General features: G+C 45.4%; 1 protein-coding gene across 5 annotated transcripts in view; it reads left to right on the top strand.

The window, feature by feature from the left end:
* Positions 1-13,146, top strand: part of RBM19 (RNA binding motif protein 19) — a 72,205-nt gene extending 59,059 nt beyond the window's left edge. Inside the window, exon 25 of one of the 5 annotated variants that reach the window (XM_087942772.1) lies at positions 13,128-13,146. The gene's annotated coding sequence lies outside the window, so the exon portion shown is untranslated. Of the gene's footprint in view, positions 1-2,209; positions 2,348-4,287; positions 4,413-9,512; positions 10,010-13,127 lie in introns of those variants that run through there. The other 4 variants (XM_087942771.1, XM_087942768.1, XM_087942770.1 and 1 more) reach the window with 4 other exon arrangements.
* The last annotated feature ends 307 nt before the right edge of the window (positions 13,147-13,453 follow it).

Raw genomic sequence — 13,453 nt, 5'->3', positions numbered from 1 at the left:
AATCTCTTCCAAATGCAAAACACAAGCAGAGGAGAGGAGTTTCAGTTTCATAGCACCAAGCAGCTTGAGTACAGAACAGTTGAGCTAAGCCACGCCCAGGCTCCTTGCTGTCTCCTTGCTCACACAGCAAATACTCTTTCAGTTTCCAAACAGCCCTCAACTCTCACACACTAACAGGACGCTAGCCAGATGAATACCGATGGATGCTGGTAGGCTGAGGCAGAATTTCCCCCCCTTGTTTTCCTCCCCAAAACTAAGCCCCACCACATAGTTTCGTAGTGAAGCACGGGTATCAAGTTAGTATAAAATAAATCTCACAAGAGAGGACCACTGGTTTCAAGGTTTCTGGCTCTCACCCCCATTAGTCTTCCTCCCCCCCAAAAAATAAAATAATATTGCAACTCCCCAGAGGGTCCCATCGTCTTTACCTGTCATTAGTTTATGTGAAAGTTCTCTGGAAGATTTCACATGAAAGGGTTATGGTTAGGCCACCTCGCCTTCTCTAAATGAGTAGAGCGATCTGCCATGGTCGTAAGTGTGAAAAACACTGATAAGTCACTTTTTTCAGTGTCGTTGTAACTTTGAACAGTCACTAAACAAATGGTTATAAGTTGGGTAATGAAACATCTGCAAGAAAACAAGTAAGCTCAAACCACCAAGGTCCCCACAGACCTCCCTTCCTTCCCTCCCATCCATGCATCTTCCTTCCTTCTTTCCTTCCTCCCTTCCTTTCCTCCGTCCCAACCACGCATCTTCCTCCCTTCCTCCCTCCTTTCCTTTCTTCCTTCCCTCCATCCCATCCATGCTCCTTCCTTCCTTTTTTCCTTCCTCCCTCCCTCCCTTCCTCCCTGCCCTCCGTCCCAACCACACATCTTCTCTCACTCCCTCCATTCCTTCCCTCCATCCCATCCATGCTACTTCCTTCCTTCCTTCCTTCCATCCATCCATCCCATCCATGCTCCTTCCTCCCTTCCTTCCTCCCTTCCATCCATCCATCCCATCCATGCTCCTTCCTTCCTTTTTTCCTTCCTCCCTCCCTCCCTTCCCTCCGTCCCAACCACACATCTTCTTCTCTCCCTCCCTTCCTTCCCTCCATCCCATCCATGCTCCTTCCTTCCTTCCTTCCTTCCTTCCATCCATCCATCCCATCCATGCTCCTTCCTTCCCTCTGTTTCATCCACATATCTTATTTACTTACTTACTTACTTGTAGTCCTCGACTTACAACAGTTTAGTGACCATTCAAGGTTAACAACAGTGACATATGAACATTTTTCGCACCTACAACCTTTGTAGCATCCCTATGATCAAAATTCAGACCCTTGGCTGCTAACTCACATCAATGACAATTTACAGAGTCCCAGGGGTCACATGATTTCCCCTTTTGACGAGCAAGGTCAATGGGGCAGGCAGATTCACTTAACAATCCTGTTGTTCCCTTAACAGCTGCAGTGATTCACTCAACCACCGTGGCAAGAAAGGCTCTACAACGGGGCAAAATCCACTTACGACTGTTTCACTTAGCAGCGGAAATTTGGGCTCAGTTGTGGGATTATCTCCACCCCAAAATCTAGTCAACTAAAGTGCAAATCTGAATGAACACCAGATCAGGATCAACGGAATTCAAGAGTTGGGCTTGGGACCATTTGTAGCAATGTAAGGACTCTAAGCTGGTGACAAGTTTAACTCCACCTTCCTCCAGTTTTGCCTGCTCTTCTACATCGAGCGACAAAATTTACCTACAGGAGAACAACCAAGTTAAAGGGACACCAAGGACCCAACAAGAGTTAGGAAGGTCTCGGCTACTTGTAGTTGGGTGTCGTCTCCTCCCCAGCCCTTCCCCTCCCCATTTTTGTTTTTTTTTCATGGCCAGCCAAGTCACCCCCGAAGACGCTTCTGTGCTCTGCAGCAGCCAGGAAAGGATTAGTGCTAGCAGAGGAGGTAGGCTTTGGCAAACAGAGCCCAGCTTGGTTTCAACATCTAATTCAATTTGTTCTGCTGGGATTGAAATGTGAAATGCTTGCCAGTCAGATGTTCGGGGTTACCAGGGGTTGAGAAATGGGCAAGGGGGTAGCTGGGGGTGGGGGTGGACAGGGGGAAGAGAGGCTCTTCTAAAAAATCTTAGAATTTGATGGAAATTAATTTAACCCTTTGGTTTTTCTTTTGTGCCTCCTCTCCCTAGAACCTCTTCGTTCTATTCTCTGCTTTAGGACCTTGAAGATCTTATAATCGAAAAGGATTTGCTTGGGGAGGGTCTTCCTGCCTTAGTTTGCCGAAAGCTGGCTTAAGGTGGTCCAGATAGGAAACCCCAACCACGAATATTAACGCTGCCTTGATTGAGATATTTTCTCCACTCCCATTCCTTCTCTGGGCTTAGTTTTTCCTTATCAGACTCTTGCCTAGGCTGCAGCTCTTCCTCCTGCCTCCCAAGGTCCTTCTTACATCCCATTACAGGAGAGGTAGAAGAAGGGAAATACAAGAGAGAGAGAGAGAGAGAGAGAGAGAGAGAGAGAGAAGGGAAAGAAAGAGGGAGGGGAAGGGAGGGAGGGAGGAGAAGAAAACAGCTAAGCTTAGGGAGCACCAAGGACCCCACAGTCCTTCCCTCCACCTTCTCCTCCTCTTCCTCCCCCTCTTCTCTTCCTTCTCTTCCTTTTCTTCCCCCTCCTCTTCCTCCTCCTCTGCCCCTCCTTTTCTTCCTCCCCTTCCCCTTCTCCTCTTCCCCCTCCTTCTCCTCCCCCTCACCCTCTTCCTTCTCTTCTTCCTCCTCCACTTCCTTCCTCCTCCTTGTAAGGAGATTCCCACTCTATCTCCCTAACAAGACATCTTGTGAAATAGGTTGGGCTGTGATTCGAACTAGCGTTCTTGTTTTTAAATATCCTGGGGGAGAAGAGGGGTGTCTTTCTGTTGTGTTGGTGGCGCTTTGGTTTTTAACTGTGTCACACCACAGTCAGTCCCAGCTACGAGATAGGCGGCTACACAACAGTCCTCGGCATAGGACAGGTGGTAATTCCCACCTTGGAGGAAGATTCCCGCTCGGTTCTCGTCACCGGTCGGGTTGAAAAAGAAGTCACGACTCGGAGGCTACACAGGTCTCCGTGTCCGCTGAAGGGATTTGCTGCAGACTTCTCCGGGCGATCGATTTGACAGAGCTTTCCCTCCAGGGAAGAAGGACAAAGGACGGGAAGAATTTAAACCCAAGATGTGTTAATTGGATTAGCAGCTTCCCGGCCTAGCTGGGGGAAAAGGATCATTGCTGTTCCAAACCCAGCATTACAACGAAGGAAGTCCTGGTTTGTTTGTTGCCAACATAGGGGGGGGGATTTCCAGACTGTTTGGGTGCTGGTGTGGTTTTTTTTGTTGTTGTTTTTGGCACGTCGCCTCCGTGGGGTAAACAGTGTCTTTGCCAGGCTGACATCCTTTCCCAGCCGCTGGTGGTGTTTGCGGTATCAAAGCGGTGTTGTCCGCGGCCTTCTGTTTCCCTTTTAAATATATTCATTTCAGGAGCCGGAGATGGTGGGAGGGAGAGAGAAGAACGAGAAAGGGCCTAGCGGGGAGCTGAGATTTCAGATTTATCCATTCATGAATAATAATCAGGCTGAGTAATTCACAGTAAATGGGTATCCAAATTGGCTAATAAGGAAGGCTTTCACCTCAAACTGGAATTGGGCAAGGGACCGAGAATATCAACAGACGCTGGCTACGGTGTGCGTGTGAACGGGATGTGACCTGAATCGGCGAAATATGCAAACCAGCCTTCCGTGCGCCAACAAAATAAATAGGCGGCTCCTGTTTAGGAGACGAGCGGAAGAGAAGTCAAGAGTTGGCAGGTTGACAGCTTAGCAGCTTTCCCCGTTGGGGCTTCCCGTTGGCAGAGCGGCCTTGGTTAACTTCCTTCAGGCAGAAGGTCGAAGATTGGAGCGAAATCTAGACCTTCTGGTAGGAGAAGAAAATGAGAATTGCAAGGGGGGTGGGAGCGAAAAGGGCAGCGTAGCTAATGTCCAATGGGTTGATTCAATGAATGTTCTCCTGGACAGAATGTCGGTCAAGAGAACATAGAATAATAGTTGGAAGGGACCTTGGAGGTCTTCTAGTCCAAATGGTTGTCCAGTCTCTAGTAATGGAGCACCCACAATTTTTTCTCCTTTTTAATTTTTTAAATAAATTTTATTGAATAAACATTAAAAACAATTGAACACAGTGCGACTTTCTTGGCTATAATTTTGGCCATACAAGCTATATTATAGAGATACACATAACAGTTAATTTCCTTTTTTCCTTATGTTATTAGTATATGTTATGCCCCTGTCGGAATCTGACTCGGAGGAGGAGGCTGAACAGCTGACAGGGAGTGGGAGTGTGGCTCCATTGGCTGTGGAGGAAACCAGGGAAGGGCAAAGTCCGGCTGGGCAGAGCAGGGGAGAAGGAATTCAGAGGAAGACCCAGGCCCGCCCCTCTCGTCATCCTAGGGCACACAGAGAGGAACGGAGAAGGGAGCAACGTGGGTTGCGTGGCTTACGGGAGAGGAAAAGGCCCTGATTCCCTTCATTAGCTGCAGCTGGGAACACAGTATTTAAAAGGGGAAGCTGCACACAGCAAAGTTATTGGGAGCAAATCGTGAACTATCTGGTATCCTCGAGGCTTATCTGGGTTCCTGGCGTCTTCCCAACTGTGTGTGTTTTGCTGGGTTTTCAAGGCTGAAATTCCTTCTCCTGCCCTGTCAAGTTGATTACTGCAGCATGGTTTGTGTGGATTTTTTTTACAGTTTGTATGTACTTTGTTTTCGGACTGAATTTCCTCCACTTAAAGGCTATTCTTGGGAGAGTTTTTTTTCTCCAGCCGAAGGAAACCTGGACATTGGGGGCAAAGTTGGAGATAATAAAGGGACTCTTCTCGCTTATTTGACTGTGTTGCCTTTTTGCCACACCCCTTTGGGTCATCACAGTATAGTGCTAGCTGCATATTATTTCTATTTACATTTATATACAGTTATATACATATTTACAACCGTCTTTTATACTCGTGCATCCGTATCATCTTGTATTTGTCCATTATATTCCATTCTTTTTGGATTACAAAACTTTAATTTTCATTCCTATAAAATGTCAACCCTTTCTTTCTTTTTCCTTGACTCTAGCCATTGATACATTTTACTCCAGACTTCATAATACTCTGTCTCACCCTTATCTTTGATTTCTAAAGTTAGTCTGTCCATCTCTGCACAGACTAATATTTTTCTTATTATTTCATCCACAACTTCTGAAGGCAAGTTATTCCATTCCTATAGGGAATTCCTTCTTAGCTCTAGGTTGCTTCTCTCCTTGGTTCGTTTCCATCCCTTGTGTCTTGTCTTGACTATTGGGGCTTTGGAAAATAGTTTGACACACACACACACACCATCTTCATAGGATGGGCACCAGATTAGATCATGCATCCATCTTGACCATCAGCTTGGTATCTTCAAGATGATGCCTCCAGGAAATGTGGAGCTCATTTATGCAGAATTCTCAACCGAAAGAATTCTAGAGAGTAAATTTCGTAATGTTTCTAGAGAAACGAAGACCATGCCCGAGAACGCCATGAGCTATCTTCCTGCTAGCTCAAGGTTGACTCAGCCTTCCGTCCTTCCGAGGTGGGTAAAATGAGGACCCAGATTGTTGGGGTTTGCAAGAGGCTGACTCTGTAAAGCTGCTTAGAGAGGGCTGTAAAAAGCACTGTGAAGTGGTCTATGAGTCCAAGGGCTATGGCTATTGTAGGCCGACTCAGCCTTCCATCCTTCCGAGATCAGTAACAGGAGGACCCAAATGGTTGGGGGCTGACTCTGTAAACAGCTTAGAGGAGGCTGTAAAGCACTGTAAAGTGGTACATAAGTCTTAAGTGCTATTGCCATCTCCTTCTCCCCTCCACTCTCTCTCTCTTCTTTCCTCCCTCCCTCTCTCCATCAATCCATCCATCTACCTACCTACTTATCTATCTGTCCATCTATCTATCCATCCATGCAACTATCTATCTATCTATCTATCTATCTATCTATCTATCTATCTATCTATCTATCTATCTATCTATCTATCTATCTATCTATCTATCTATCTATCTTTCTATCTGTCTGTCTGTCTGTCTGTCTGTCTGTCTGTCTGTCTGTCTGTCTGTCTGTCTATCTATCTATCTATCTATCTATCTATCTATCTATCTATCTATCTATCTATCTATCTATCTATCACAGGGGTCCCCAAACTTCTGGGAGTTGAAGTCCACAAGTCTTTAAGTTACCAAGTTTGGAGACCTCTGATCTATCAGAATACCTTATTGCAGACTAACTTTGCCCACTGCCAGGAGTTCAATCCTGACTGACTCAAGGTTGACTCAGCCTTCCATCCTTCCAAGGTGGGTAAAAAGAGGAGCCGGATAGTTGGGAGCAAGAGGCTGACTCTGTAAACCGCTTAGAGATGGCCGTAAAGCACTATAAGGACTGTTGCTATTACGAATTCAGTTCGCAGCTCCGTTCTAGGCTCTCTCCGCTTCTTCAGGCATTCTGTTCCAAATTTCTCCTTCCATTTTTATTAGTTTCTTCTGCCACCAGGAGGCGCAGCCAGCACAACAGACAAGGAACAGCCAAAACAAACAGCAGAAATTCACAATTACAATAGTTCTCGATTTACGAAAGTTCATTTCGTGACCGTTCGAAATTACAACGGCACTGAAAAAAAAAGCGATGTAGGACCATTTTTTTTCACACTTAACGACCATTGCAGCATACCCTACAGTCACACAATTTACATTCGGATGCTTTTGACCACCAACTCACGTTTATGATGGCTGCAGCGTCCCCCGGTTCATGCAATCCCCTTTTTGCGAACTTCTGACCTGCAAAGTCCGTGGGGGAAGCCAGATTCACTTACCAACCGTGTGACTCATTTTACAGCCACAACGATTCATGGTAACAAATCTGCCACCACCACCCCAAAAAAACCGGAGTCATAAAATGGGGCAAAACTCAACAAATTTCTCACTTAGCAACATAAATTTCAAGCTCAATTAAAGACTGGCCGCCAAGTCACCTGTTCCAGTGCCATCATAACGTTGAACCGTCGCTAAATGAATGGTTGGACTCCGTAATGCTTTGCGCCGTGGGGTTAATGATAACCTTGGTGAGTTGAAAAAGCAAACCTAATGCCTTATAGAGGCAGTCCTCGGCTTACAACACAATTGAGCCCAAAATTTCTGTCGCCAAGCGAGACAGTCACTAAATGAGTTTTCCCACCACCACCAACCACTTCCCATTTTACGACCTCTCTTGCTGTTCTGACCAAGGCTTCCGAGCCCGTAATTATGCACATTCTTACTTTAAAAACTTACTTGTTTTATTGCAATGCTGGGAATTATTTTCATTCCCAGCCGATAATGAATCTCAAACATTCCCCTGAGATAAGCACCCACCTTTCTCTCCTGTGAAGTGCTGCCAATAACAGAAGTGTCCAATGAACTAGAAAGAAAACCAGCCGAACTTCAAGAATGAGTCTGAACAGAACAGAACCTTCCTGCAAAGGTTTCTCTACTTTTGCCTGACCTTTATACCTTAGGGGAGGGGCAATCACCTCCCAGCCTTACTCGCGAGTCGCCTCTTTTGTCTCAGCTGCCTTCCAGCAGCTCTGTGCATATGCACACTGGGAACAGGCTCCCCTTGTTCCTCTTCCTCACTGCTGCCAGACTCCGGAGGCTCCGGAGGCAGCACCCCACTCCCAGATGGTCCTGGCCGCATCTCTGCATCGGATGCAGGACCCTCATCTGAGTCCTCTCCAAGACTCCCAGACTGGTCCCCGTTCTTCCCCACTGTCCGATTCTGCTGCTTCCTGCACAGGCTGCCGGCGAACCACAACACTTGCAACAGATATTAAGTGAATCCATGCAGTTGTAAACTTAGCCCCACGGTCGCTAAAGTGAACCCGGGCCTTCCTCCGTTGACTTTGGCTTGTCGGAAGGTCGCAAAAGGGGAATCCCGTGAACACCGGGAGGACGCCACGACCATCATAAATGCGAGTCGGTGGCTGAGCGCCTCGATTTTTGATCGTGGGGCTTTTGATTTGGGTTGCCGCAAACCGTCACGAGTGCGTCAAACAGCCCTGAGTCGTTTTTTCCCCCCCTCCAGTGACGGTGTGACTTCAAACGGTCGCTAAATGCACTGTCGTAAGCTGAGGACGGACTGGAGTGGAGGAAAGGAGGCAGAAACGAACGCATTGGACAGCCAGGGTGGGAAGCGTGGTGAGCCTAACGAGGAGGAGCCAGTTGCTAGAGTTGGCGAGGAGGAGGAGGAGGAAGCGGCCACGGCATTTGCATGCAGCCCCGGCCTAGGGTTTGCAAGGCAAAGGAGCCGGAGGATGGCCAAAGGCCAAAGAGAGCTGGATTTGGTGAGAATGCGGAGCGGTTTGTCTGATGGCTGAGCGTGATTGACACTTACAAATTACCAGCCCGGAGTGTCAAGTCTTTGACCCCTGAGTAACATCTTCAGCAAGCTTTGAGATTTGCCAGCATTTTGTCATCTAATTACTGCAAATCCCTTGGAAATTCACTGGCTGGTGAATGCTTTAAGGCCCGGAGCCATTTTCGCCCAGGTACCTCAGCCTGGCAGATCGGTTTTTTCCTCCTCTTCTTCCCTCCCTTCTTCCTTTCCCTTGCCTCCCTCCCTCCCCCTTCCCTTCTCTTCCTTCCTCCCTCTCTTCCCCTTCTTTCCTCCCTCCCTCCCTCCCTCCCTTCCCTGCCCCTTCCTTCCTTCTTTCCTTCCTCCCTTCCTTTTCTTCCTTCCTCTTTTTCCTTCCTTCCTCCCTCCCTTCCTTTTCTTCCTCCCTCCCTCCTTTCCTTCCTTCCCTTCCCTTCCTCCCTCCTTCCCTCCCTCCCTCCTTTCCTTCCTTCCTTCCTTCCCTCCCTCCCTTCCTTTTCTTCCTTCCTTCCTTCCTTCCTTCCTTCCTTCCTTCCTTCCTTCCTTCCTTCCTTCCTTCCTTCCTTCCTTCAAGAAACAAATGGTGTAAGGATGCTGGTCTGCCTTAAGGGATGTCACCCATCCCAGTGGACTGCAATGTCTATCTGCACCAGTGATTTGAGCTGCTGATTTCTCGGTTCTTGCATCGACAATGGGCTGGTGGGCTGTCACAATTGTGTTTGTTACTTCAAGACATTTGATGTTAGGATATCTTGGATATTGGTCCCTCCAGAGGGATTAAATGCAGATTTGTAACCATCTCTTTCTTTCTCTCCCTCCCTCCCTCTTCCTCTCTCTCTCTCTCTCTTCTCCCTCCTCCCTGCCCTTCTTTTTCCCTCACACTCTTCTCTTTCTCTCTCTCCCTCCATCCCTCTCCTTTTGTCTTCCTCCCTCCCTCTCTCCCTTTCCCTCCCATCCCTCTCTCCTTTCCCCTCTCCCTCCCTCTCTCCCTATCCCTTTCACTTCCTCTCTCCCTTTCCTTATCCCTCTCTCTCCCTCCCTCTCTCCTTCCCTCCCTCACTCTCCCTCCTTCTCTCCTTCAGAGCTAAACGATAGTCAAGGAGACAACAGGAAGACGAAAAATATTTTAAATTCCAAGCAGACCACTGAATTCAAAAGCCACAAAGAAGACGCTTCGGGGCAAAAATTCGTGCCTTAAATTTCTCCCAGTTTTGGATTCCACCCCATAAAGCAAAACTTATGGGTACAGTATGAGCAGGAAACAGTATAAGTATTCCTCCTACTCCTTTTTTTTTAATAATGTGTGTGATTTTTTGGGGTGTGTGTGTGTAAATAATTGCTCTTTAAAAATGTTGTGTATAGATCCATCCAAATTATAATCTAAAGTAATAATTCCTTCCTTTTTGATGTCTGGTTTCTCTCCGTTTTCCCCATTCAACCTTAACAGCTGGTCATATAAACCTCCAAGTGGCCTCAACAACGGTCTCAAAGGATGCAAATGACCAGCTGTCTGCAAGGAATGTAAATCCTTCCATTCCTCACCATCCGGTCAGAGCTGAAGAAGCTTCTTGGATGAGAAGCGTAACGCCTTTAAAAGAAAGAAAGCAAGAAAGTCCAGTTGCCTCCTGAGCCATTTGCTGTGCCCGTTATGCAGCTCTGGGCTATGCAGCCCCTTCTCTGAACATCCCTTTGGCAGCATCCCTTCTCCTAGTCTCCCAAGGCCTTTCTCACATACATTACATCACGTAAACCATTACAGGTTTGTTTGTTTTTTTCAACAGACGAAATCCTTTTCCCCATTTCATGGAATGTATTCCTGGCCATCGATTTGGGGACCCAACTGAACCAAGCTAATGGGTGCCACTTATGCCTCTGGCTGGTGGAGCCAGAGGTCAGAACGGAGGGTGTTTAAAAACATGACAACGCCAACAGTGCCGGCTGCAGAGCCTGGCTGTGAGAAGTAGGCAGAGTCTGTGTCACAAAATGAAGCAAAGTCACAGTGCAGGAATCCGCACGGACGTCTTAGAATCCCATTACCGCCTCCTGAGGTGTGACATCAATGGCTGTCCCTGGGCCTTCAGAAAGACAAGCCGAATCTCATTCTCACCTCCAGCCAAGCTGTGCTGGTGAGAGGATTTTCTCCTTGCAACATTCTCTCCCTCTGTCTGTCTGTCTGTCTATCTATCTATCTATCTATCTATCTATCTATCTATCTATCTATCTATCTATCTATCTATCTATCTATCCATCTATCCATCTATCCATCTATCCATCTATCCATCTATCCTATCTATCTATCTATCTATCTATCTATCTATCTATCTATCTATCTATCTATCTATCTATCTATCTATCTATCTATCTATCTATCTCTATATCTATCTATCTATCTATCTATCTCTATCATCTATCTATCTATCCATCTATCTATCTATCTCTATATCTATCTATCTCTCTATCTATCTATCTATATACAGAGAGAGAGAGAGAGAGAGAGAGAGAGAGAGAGAGAGAGAGAGAAATATAGAGAAATATAGAAATATATAGAAATATATACAGTATATGGATATACATTTGTTTCAAGGAAAAAATCTTCTCACCAGCATGACTGGTGGATGGATGGATGGATGGATGGATGGATGGATGGATGGATGGATGGATGGATGGATGGATAGATAGATAGATAGATGATAGATAGATATATAATAGAATAATTGAGATTAGTTAGAGATAGAGATACATAGATGATAATAGATGATGGATAGGATAGAAATATAGATAATAGATGAGAAAGATAGATATCTAGAAGTAGAATGATAGGGGGAGAATAGATATATATATATATAGACAAATAATGATAGATAGGTGATAGAGATAATGATAATGATAGGGAGAATAAATAGATAATTAGAAGATGGATGGGTGGATGGATGGATGATAGATAGATAGATCTAACCAAGTTGGACAGTGGAGAGGATGCCCAAGATTGTGTCCCAAGGAAAGGAAGCATGAGGCAAACGAATCTTGAGAAGAGCAAAATTTCAAGATGATTCTGGAGGGCTCTGTTGGCGAGAGCAAGACTGGTGGAGTGTGGATGAGGAAGAGGATGACATGGGGAAAGGGCAAGTATAGGTTTCTGGAACAGGTCTTCCCAACCATGGCAACTTGAAGATGCGTGGGCTTCAATTCCCAGAAGCCTTTCTGGCTACCATGGTTGCGAATCGATGGGAAGGTTCTTTACCGTGTTGAGGTGGGACAACCAGTTCACATGTTTACTCTAATCCCAACCCTTTTATGGACCCTTGAAAATGGACTGTGGGTTCTAGTTCTGTCTTTGAGCCAGTCATTGCTCCTTCTGAGATTGTTGCCAATCAAAACTGATTCTTCTCCTCCGCCTCCTCCTCCTTCTCCCTTCTCCTTCCTTTCCCCTTCTCCTTCCTTTCCCCTTCTCCTCTTCTTCTGTTCCTCCTTCTTCCTTTTCCCCTTCTCTTCCCCCATCTTCTTCTTCTGCTTCTCCTCCTCTTCCTCCTCCTCCCTTTCCTCCCCCTCCTCCCCCTCCTCTTCCTCCTCCTCCAAGAATTGTTCCATGTTGGACTTGAGAAGGAACTCTGCCACAGATGTCTTTAGCACTCCATAAAACATTGAGTTTTGCTTTTACTGCAGTGAAACCAAGAACTAATTAGTGCTTCTTTCTCCAGTGAGTAAAACCCAAATGTCACACCATACTAGAGCTATTAAATCCCAAGAAAGCTGCCTCCCTGCATGGGGATGGTTCCATCTGCAGCCTCCTTATTGGGGTTTCCCCGTGGCAACTGGCAAGATGCTGTGATTTCAAGATGGCGGATCAATGGACCAACACACTGCCATGAGAATTAAAGATCGCCGCCTGCCAGGGAGCGTGGAATAATTCTCAGTGGCCATCAGACAAGTGACATTAGTTCCTCTATTGGTTTTTGTTTCTGTTTATCCAGAGAGGGAGCTTTCCACATCTACCCAACCTCAGCCTTGAAAAATCATCTCTCCAAATTGAAATGTGTTGATGTTGTTATCCAGGCGCTCAATTCTTTACACCTTCATCCAAACGGGTTGTTTCAGAAGGAAAACAAAATGAATTAAAAACAGCAGCCCAAGTAGATCCAGGGGGTTCCAAGCTACAGGTTGTTACCCTAGTTAGGAAATGTGTTCTTTTTTTTTTTAAAGTATTTTTATTTTATTTTTACAAACATTCCAGCTTTTCTTTAAACAGGGTGTCATCTGGGTACAAATATCTTGTGCCATAATATTTATGGTTCATACAATTTCCTTACCATAACAACAATAATTACAATACATTCTTATTTTAATCTACTACACATAATATATCTTATCATTGTAACCATCCCCTTCTTAACTCCTTCCCCTCTGTATTCATATGTTCATATATGTTCTATATCTATCTATCAATCAATCTAAATATATTTTCTACGTTCATATATTTAATTTCTAATTTCCGTTTTTCTTTTTCAACCATTGATAAAAATAATTCCCATATCCTATAATATTCAGTTTGCTATTTTTCTTTCATTGCCAGTGTTAATCTATTCGTTTCTGCACATTCTAGTATGTCTTCTTGTTTAGGCAAAACCTTAGCTTCCCACGGTGTCCTAACGCAACCGCTAAAGAGATTGCCAGGACAAATAACAATATTTAATATTTAGCCTACAGATGGCAAGAGTGAGAAACGCAGCCTGAGAAATGAGGGTAGGTTTCCAGCTGAAAAGAGAGAAAGAGAAAAGGACAGGGCCCAACATCTGGCTGTTCAAAGGAGAGAAGTTCACAGGATGAAGAAGAGAGACATAACTTGACAAACGCTCATCCAAAATTCCTGATCAATGACAGTCTTGGATTCCTTTTTAAAAATTATTATTTATTTATTTTTTAATCATTTCAATAATTCCATCTTCCATACATACAGTGTGTCAACTGGGACTCCGTGGTGCTTGTAAGTTGAGGATTATCTGTTACCTGAACATGGTTGGATGAT

The sequence above is a fragment of the Notechis scutatus genome, chromosome 13 (genome assembly GCF_049901735.1).
Source record: "Notechis scutatus isolate UNSWTSFEM ecotype Mainland chromosome 13, rNotScu1.2, whole genome shotgun sequence".
In the NCBI taxonomy this organism is placed as follows: domain Eukaryota; kingdom Metazoa; phylum Chordata; class Lepidosauria; order Squamata; family Elapidae; genus Notechis; species Notechis scutatus.
The sequence above is the reverse complement of the archived record's forward strand: the minus strand, read 5'-3'. Positions and strand labels throughout refer to the sequence as shown.